The sequence below is a fragment of the Triticum dicoccoides genome, chromosome 6A (assembly GCF_002162155.2).
Source record: "Triticum dicoccoides isolate Atlit2015 ecotype Zavitan chromosome 6A, WEW_v2.0, whole genome shotgun sequence".
Taxonomy (NCBI): Eukaryota; Viridiplantae; Streptophyta; class Magnoliopsida; order Poales; family Poaceae; genus Triticum; species Triticum dicoccoides.
This window is the reverse complement of record NC_041390.1, coordinates 566,925,008-566,934,456: the sequence shown is the minus strand read 5'-3', so window position 1 is coordinate 566,934,456 and position 9,449 is coordinate 566,925,008.

Genomic DNA, 9,449 nt, shown 5'->3' with positions numbered 1-9,449 from the left:
GAGGTAGAGTTGGTCGTTGTTGGCCATGCCGTCAAAAGAGAAGAAATCCTAAGGGAGTTTTTTCCCCTATAGTTGACAAATGTATTAGTGTGAACTGTTGTCAGATACTCCTTCCGTCCGAAAAAACTTGCCACTCAAATGGATGTATCTAGCATCAATGGACAAGCTTGGGACAAGCTTTTTCGGACGGAGGGAGTATATCTAGACTCTGCAGCAATGTAATATCACGAACCGATCAAAGATCAAGGGTTATATATACTTCCAAATTTACAAGAAATAAGAATAAAAGACATCCATGCCATGGCACATAACATTGTCACGCTGAAGCGATCCAGGACCCGCAATAGCAATTTGTCTGGTTCCTAAATTTTCACCTCTCAAAGATATTTCGAGCAACCTCGAGGCCTTTCAACAAGAAAGTGGTGTACATGCATCACTACTGTCAAGCACAACTAATGCAAGTCGGGCCTAAAGTGTAAGACAATAGGCTTTGGGGGGAACCGGCACAACCCTCTAGGGGTGACCTATCACATATATATATAATGAGATGGTATACAACGTTACAATATACACATGTAAATACAGTCTAACACCCTTCCTCAATCTTAGCCACTTTCTAATGAATCTAGAAGGGTAAGATTGCGCCTGCAAGTCTCAAACTGTGGCAAAGGCAATGGCTTGGTGAAGATGTCAGCAAGTTGATCCTTGGAAGAAATAAACTTGATCTGTAGTTGCTTCTGAGAGACACGTTCACGCACAAAGTGATAGTCAACTACAATGTGTTTCGTTCGGGCATGGAATACCGGATTTGCAAAAAGGTATGTAGCACCGATGTTATCACACCAAAGAACAGGAGGCTGTGATTGGGGTATACTTAACTCCTGAAGCAAGGACTGTACCCAGATAATCTCTGATGTGGCATTGGCCACAGCCTTATACTCAGCCTCAGTACTGCTACGCGAGACAGTAGCTTGTTTCCGAGCACTCCAGGCAATCAGGTTAGAGCCAAAGAAGACAGCATAACCCCCCGTGGATCGCCTGTCATCCGGATTGCCAGCCCAGTCTGCATCAGAATATGCTGAAAGACAACCAGAGTCAGACGGCCGAATATGCAAACCATGAGCCACCGTGAAACGAATATAGCGCAAAATCCGCTTAACAGCAGACCAATGAGTGTCACGGGGTGACTGCAGATACTGGCAGACTCGGTTAACAGCATAGGAAATGTCTGGTCGCGTGATCGTCAAGTACTGGAGCCCACCAACAATACTCCGGTACTCGGTCGCATCAGAAGAAGAAAGAAGCACACCATCAACAGCATTGAGCTTATCAGTGGTAGACATGGGTGTAGTCGTCGGTTTGCACTTAAGCATCCCAGCTCGCTGCAACAAATCCAGAGAGTACTTCTTCTGCGTCATAACAAGGCCAGCAGCACGAGAAGTAACCTCCACACCAAGAAAGTAATGAAGCTTCCCAAGGTCCTTGACCGCAAAATCAGCACCGAGTGAGCGAACAAGCGCAGTAGCAGCCGACTGAGAGGAGCTGACCAAAATGATATCATCTACATAGACCAACAAGTACATAGTAACCTCAGGCCTTTGAAGAAGAAACAATGAGGAGTCAGCAGTTGATGATGCAAAACCATGAGCACGAAGAGCCATTGCAAGACGAGCATGCCAAGCACGAGGAGCCTGCTTCAGACCATAAATTGCCTTGGACAGACGACAGAGATGATCAGGGCGATCCGGATCAGAGAAACCCGGAGGCTGGCGCATGTAAACCTCCTCCGCCAAGACACCATGAAGAAAAGCATTTTGAACATCAAGCTGACAAAGAAACCAACCTCGAGTAACAGCCAGAGAGAGAAGAAGTCTGATGGTAGTAGGCTTGACCACTGGACTGAAGGTGTCTTCATAGTCAAGTCCAAAACGCTGTCGAAAACCACGAGCAACTAGACGAGCCTTATAGCGCTCAATGGACCCATCAGAATGCCTCTTCACTTTGAAAACCCATTTGGAATCAATGACATTTACCCGTGATTGTGGAGGAACAAGAGTCCATGTCTGATTGCGAAGAAGCGCTTGATACTCCTGCTCCATGGCCTCTCTCCAATGAGGAATGCGCATAGCAGCTTGATACGTGCGTGGCTCAGAGGATGGATCTGCGAGAGCAGCAGACATGCACGCCGCTAACCAAGCAACTGTGCCATCGTGACGTTGCTTAGGCTGAAAAATGCCACTCCGACTGCGCGTATGTGGACGTAGAGCAGCAGCAGGAGCCGGCGGAGGCGAAGGTGACGGAGACGTGACGGTCGCCGGAGATGCAGGAATCACCTCAGGCGAGCTCGGGACAGACGACTCCGGGCTGCATGGCGAAGACTGGCCCGACAACAGGGGCTCAGAGGCCATGGGCGAACTGAGAGTGGGCGAGGCCAGCTCCGGTGACACCGGCCCAGACGGCCTTGGCGAGGCGAGAGCAGGCGAGGCCGGCCCTGGTGAGAAGGGCCCAGACACCCTGGGCGAGGCAGGGGCGGGCGAGGCCAGGCCTGGTGATGACTGCCCCGACGCCCTGGGCGAGACGGGGACCGAGGAGGCCGGCCCAGTCGGCGGGGTTGCAGGGCGCGACGATGGCGAAGGCAGCCCAGAAGCCAGAGGCGACCGGGCCAGGACGTCGATCGGCCGTGCATGAGCACGGAAACCGAGGCCATGCAGGGGCGCCATGTGCTCCTCATGCACAACAGAAGGTGCCGAGGATGAAGGCGATGGCGACGAAGAGGAAGATGGCACTTCCAGAATCTCCAAACGAGCCCCACGACCAGTGCCTGCACCATGGTTAGGCAACAATAGAGGAGAATATGCAACATCATCAAATTGGTCAGAAGCAACAGAGGATGAATGCATGACAGGTGGCTCGGTAGTGGACACAGGGAGTTTGGCAAAGGGAAAAACATGCTCATAAAACACAACATCCCGAGAGATGTAGACACGATTAGTGGGCACATGAAGACATTTGTATCCTTTATGAAGAGAGCTATAACCAAGAAAAACACACTTCTTGGAACGAAACTCGAGCTTACGCTTGTTATATGGACGGAGATGGGGCCAGCAAGCACACCCAAACACCTTGAGAAAGGTGTAGTCCGGTTGTTCATTAAGGAGAACTTCAATGGGAGTCTTCATATTCAAAACACGAGTGGGAGTACGATTGATGAGAAAACATGCAGTGGTGAAAGCATCACTCCAAAAACGAAACGGAACAGATGCATGGGCCAAAAGAGTCAGACCAGCTTCAACAATGTGACGATGCTTACGTTCTACTGAACCATTCTGCTGATGTGTATGTGGACATGCTAAACGGTGAGTGATCCCAAGCGACTGAAAGAAGGAGTTGAGGTTGCGATACTCGCCACCCCAGTCCGACTGAACATGAAGAATTTTGTGCTTGAGAAGGCGTTCAACATGTTTTTGGAACTGAACAAAAATGTCAAACACATCAGATTTACGTTTGATAAGATAAAGCCAGGTAAAGCGGCTGTAAGCATCAACAAAACTGATATAATAATTATGACCACTAACAGAAGTCTGAGCAGGACCCCATACATCTGAAAACACAAGTTCTAAAGGATGTTTCACCTCACGACTGGACTCCGAAAAAGGAAGTTGATGACTCTTCCCCTGCTGACAAGCATCACACACTGCTACATCTTTATTACTAGACACACTAGGAAGCTCATGACGACGCAAAACATGCCGAACAATAGGTGTGGCCGGATGACCAAGACGAGCATGCCACTGTGACGGAGATACCCGAACTCCACTGAAGACGCGAGCGACGCCAGGATGCTCCAGACGATAGAGACCTTGGCAGAGCCGCCCACTAAGAAGAATGTCCCTCGTGCCCCGATCCTTAATAAAAAGATCAAAAGGATGAAATTCACAAAGCACATTATTATCACGAGTGAGTTTAGGAACTGAAAGAAGATTACGTGTCACAGATGGAACTCGAAGAACATTGTGAAGTTGAAGACTCCTATTGGCATGTCTAGTGAGAAGTGATGCTTGACCAATATGAGAGATGTGCATACCTGCTCCATTGGCGGTGTGGATCTTGTCGGAGCCATGGTAGGGTTCACGAGTGTGAAGCTTCCCCATCTCACTGGTCAGGTGCTCTGTCGCCCCAGAGTCCATGTACCAGTGGGGATCAATGGAGTAGGACTGAGTGTGCCCCTGTGGCTTCTGCGGCGGCGGACGATCAGCCATGGCGACCTGACGAGCAAAGTTGCGTGTATCCTTCCCGTCATTGCCAAGACCAAGAAAACCCCGCTGGAAGCGCTTGTGACACTTCGAGGCCCAGTGCCCATCGCGACCACAAAGCTGGCACACACGTGGACCGCCAGCCCCTGGTAGCGTCGCAGTAGGAGGAGGGGCCGAGGCGGGTGGTGGTGACTGCCCCAAAGGAGCCCTGGATGAAGCAGAGGAGCGACCACCCTTGGTGGCGGCGTTTGCCGAGAGGGCACCGTTGCCCCTGGATCGGCGCGTCTCGACTCGTTGCTCAGTAAGCAGGAGGCGTGAAAAGACCTCGTGTGCTGGCATGGGCGTGGAGTTGCCCCTCTCATTGATGATCTCGACTAGGGCGTCATACTCCTCATCAAGACCATTGACGATAAACGAGTTGAACTCGGAGTCGGTGAGGGGCTGTCCAATGGAGGCCAGCGTGTCGGCGAGACTCTTGACTTTGTTGTAGAACTCAGTGGTGGTGGAGTCAAGCTTCTGACACTCCCCAAGTTGGCGACGGAGCCCAGATACACGAGCCTGCGACTGTGCCGCAAACGAGCGCTCAAGAATAGTCCATGCCTCGTGGGACGTCTTGGCGAAGACAACAAGCCCAGCAACGGCCGGAGAGAGCGACCCCTGGATGGAGGAGAGGTTCGTCTGATCCTGCCCTGTCCAGACACGGTGAGGCGGATTATAGACCGGACCATGCACGCTGTCAACCAGCGCAGGAGGGCAAGGGAGAGAGCCGTCGACATAGCCAAGCAGGTAGTGACTCCCAAGAAGCGGAAGAACCTGCGCGCGCCAGAAGATGTAATTGTCCGACGACAACTTGATGGTGATGAGATGGCCGAAGTGAAACGGCGGCGGCGGCTGCGATCCCATCGAGGAGACTGGCTGAGGTGAGAACACCGTGGAGACAGTCGGAGGGGCAGCCGGCGCGGTGACAGAGGGTGCGATGGCCGCGGTTGACGCCGCGAAACCTGCCAGCGCGACGTCCTCCGCCACCAGCGGCGCAGTGGCCGAGGGCGCGACAGCCGCGGTTGACGGGGCGGCGGTGGTGTGGGCCACAAGCGCCTGCCCGGGCGAAGTAGCAGCCGGCGGGAGCGCGAAGAGGGAGCCGACGCTCCGTGTCCCGATCGGCGCCTGAAGGGAGGCGGCATCCAGCGGCCTCGAGAGAAGTGCCGCGAGGGAGGCCGGCAGAAAACCGGTGGCGGTGGAGCCGGACGCAGCGGCGGACGTCATAGCAGTCGGGCGACGGCGGCGGCGGGCGCGGCGGCGGCGGTTTAGGGTTTTTAGGCGGAAGCGGACGTAACCTAGCGTGATACCATGTAAGACAATAGGCTTTGGGGGGAACCGGCACAACCCTCTAGGGGTGGCCTATCACATATATATATAATGAGATGGTATACAACGTTACAATATACACATGTAAATACAGTCTAACATAAAGATTTCACCTTGGAACCGAAGGTGCGGTGCTTGAAGAGTGACGCCAATGAAATTACATTGTTTGTTGGTCCTCACACTTGCCCAAGGTTGCCATTCCTCCGAACAATGAAAACTACAGGGAGGGAAGAACAAAGCGACCCATATGCCTGCAAAAATAAATATGCCTTACCATGGGATTCTGGACGGTTGTAGAATTTTTACATTACTTAGGGAATGATAATTACAACTTCGACCAGTGACCCCCAATAACAAAGTAGTCGAAAGCTTTCCTCCCGGCCCTCGCGTCGTCCCCTTGGGCGACTCGGGGGCGACTAGGGTTCCGTCGCCGCCGCCACCCCCTCCACCCCCTCCCCCCCCCCCTCGCCGCTACCAGAGACGGCCGCCGGGAAGCCCGCGCGGACGCCGGTGAAGGTGGCGACGGGGATCTTGGCGCTCCTCCCCCTCTTGGAGGCCCGTGGTTTATGGGGCGGCGGCCCTTGCCGGAGAGGCGACGTCGTCGGGCGGTGGGCGGCGTTCGCAGGGGGTGCTGGCCAGCGTGCCCGGCCGCGCGAGCGGTGGGTGGCTGGTAGAATCCGGCCGCGGCAAGAAGCTTTCTTCGTCAGATCTGGAGGCGCGAAATCCCTATTCCCTGCTGCCTCTCTCTCGCCTCTGGTGTGGGCTAGCTTTCTGGCTCCGGCGTTGGTGCGTGTTGGTGGTCAGCTAGGGAACCGGGGAAACCTTGGCCGGTCCGGTCGGCCCGGCGGCGGCAACGCCCAAGGGCGCTGCTTTCCTCCATGGGGGCGCAGCCGAGGTCCCCTGCTCTCCACCCCGATCCCCCTGCCCGGGTGAAAACCTTTATCCTCAGCGGATTTGGCGGCGGCAGCGCCTTGCGCGTCGTGACCTTGCTGGAGGCGTCGTCAAGGGTGCGGGGCTCGGGCGGGAGGTTATGTAGGTGACGGATGGAGCTACCTCCTCTGCGTCGTACGAGTCCTTGAAGCTTGTCTCCAACTAGTTGGGCATGGACTGTGGCGGAGCAGCCGGCGAGATATATCCCAAATCGATGTGGTCATCCTATGTCCACCTTGCGATGCGAGGGCGACATTCTTCCAGCTCTAGGGTGAGCTTCTCGAAATCCCGATGGTGCGGCGCCTACGAGCCATGGCGAGGGGGAAGGGTCCCTCTTCGGTGATTGAGAGGGAAGATGTTGGTTCCTTTTCTCTCTAGGTGTTCCTGGAGCACGGTCCATCCTCGAAGGTCGGCTATGTCCTGTTGTGCTGCTCCGTTTCTGCTACATATGATCCTAGTGTGGAGTGCTCGGCCTTTGCTAGCTGCAATTCATTTGCGGCTTGTGGAGGTTGTAGTGAGCAGGCTTTCCAGTGTTCCTCGTTGTATCGTTCTGACCGTTGTAAGTTGGGTTGTCTGTTGTAACTCCTGGCCGGTTGATGGCTTTGTTAATTCAAAGCCGGGCTCTTTCGCGAACCGTCGTTCTAAAAAAATTACAACTTCTCTCAAATGCAACTTACCAACATATATGAAAAGTAATGTCGTCAAGCAAGGTTAATTGAGATAAATAAGCTAGAACTACCCTAAGCACTAATAATCAAGAAGATAGAACTAGCTGAAATGTGAACACATGACGACGATGTGGGTTTTGCCCAAAGTTCGAATCCTTGGCAGGGCAGGGGGCGTCGAATCTCTGTTGGGGAATCTTGGGACACCAAGTTAAAAAGATCAAAGATGTCGAGTAGAGGGGGGTGGTGAATTGGTGACTACAAATTTAATCTCTTTCTTGGCAAATTTCACGGATATGTGGACAAGTAAGTTCTGTAAATGCACAACTACGTGAACCAGCATGTTGTTGTTATCAAAAGAACTCTCAACTAGCAGATTGTATGTAGTGAAAGTGCATCGTCTCCTAATTAATGGTTTTTATGACAATAGGGTTATTGAGATCTAATGTTATTTATCAAGTTTATCTCATGACATTGGACTCTCCGTGATTGTCTACGGACACGGGTGACCCTTAATTTAAAAGGAGAAAAGGCGTTGGCTTTTTTGAAGACTCATAAGTTTTTCTGTTTATTTTAGTCGTAGGAAAACCGCACTATAAAGAGGGGCCGCAGTGTTGAGAGTGTTGGGGTTCTCAATCCAAACATGTCAAAAGCCTCACAACTATGCCATCATCAAATAAGGGTAAAACCACATATCATACTAATGTTGCTAGGTCCACCAGGTGCCCGAGGTCCTGGATCTCTGGGTGCTAGGAGTCGCCAGAGAGGTTATGGTGTTCCTTTAGAGTGACCGGGTATATGGGTCCTGGACCCCGAGTGCCCTAAGTGGTGTTTTGCCCCTGGACACCCTAGGTGCCCGGAATCTCTACTTTGGGTTCTTGGACCACTTTGTGTGCGGATCCCATGTGTAGTCCGGGTGCGTAGGCTATGAACCTCGGGTGCCTAGAGTCTCAGCGGGGCGATGCCTCTTTTTATCACTTGGGCGGGGGTATAAATAACTCCCCTTCTTCTATCTCTCAAGCTAACCAAATTGAGCTACTCTGCCATTTTTCGAACTCTAAAAGCTTAGTTACTTACTATTCCTCCAACCACACACTCCAATTCTTTGAGAATTGGAAGAGCTTTATCCGATTTGCATTTTCACCAAATCAATTTGTGATTCCCAAACTCATTCTTCACCAACAGTTGCTATTCTTGGAGCTTGGGCTTGTAAGTGGTAGAGATTCCCTGGAACCTTTCTTGCCAACTGCCAGTACTAAAATTCATGTGTAGCCTCTGTAGGGTGGATAGCACGACTAGATGTTTCGGATGGGATCGCACATGGGGCTTTTACCCATGTTCGGGCCCTCATGGTCGTGGTAAAACCCTAGTCCTGCTTTTGCTTTGACGGATTGTGGAAAACACCTCATGTGAGTGGGTTACGATATGTGGTGATTGTTGCTCTTGAGATGATGAGTAAGACTCAGATGGCCTCAAACTACCCCCTAGCCTCACCTTATAAAGAGGGACAAGGTCTAGGGTTACATATTCTCAACTGACCTAGCACCCCGATCGGTTGAGGGCTTCTTGACTTGCACGCCAAGACGAGGAACCTTCTAGAAGGGAGACTCCTTGCAAGGCCGAGGGCCTTCATCACATCTCGTCTTGTTGGGCCCTACTGCCAGCCCATTGACGGGCTTCCTGGCCGATGGGCCACCCCTGGTATTGTACACCATCACATGACCCTTCCCTTCTTGGCCTTGTGTGCCGAAACAAGGGGCTAGATTTGCTTTGCGATGTTGAAAATAGGGTGTAGAGGAGTAATCCTATTGGGAAAAGGTGAAAAAAAATAGGACAAAGAGTCTAAGAGGGTCTCCATTTTTTTCAATTAACTCTACTTTTTCGCATTTTCTAGTTTTTGTTACGCTTGTGTGATCCCTTCCCGAGGAATTCGTCATCCTTGCCCTAACTCGACGTAGGATGGATCCTACGGTGATTCTCGATGGGTAGATGCCCAAGAAACAAATTAGGATCCTGGGAAGAAATGGGATTACCCGAGGAGTTCATCATCCTTCCACTCGCTCAACGAAGGATGGCTTATATGGCGATTCTCAGGGGTAGATACCCAGGAACCAACGAAATAAGTGCGGTAAAGAAGAACCATATGAGTGGACTACCTGATATCAAATCCCCAAGGGCTAAAGGGCTCCAGGAGTGCTTTTGGATGGAGAGGTGTCAATTTGGAGGAGAATAAGTC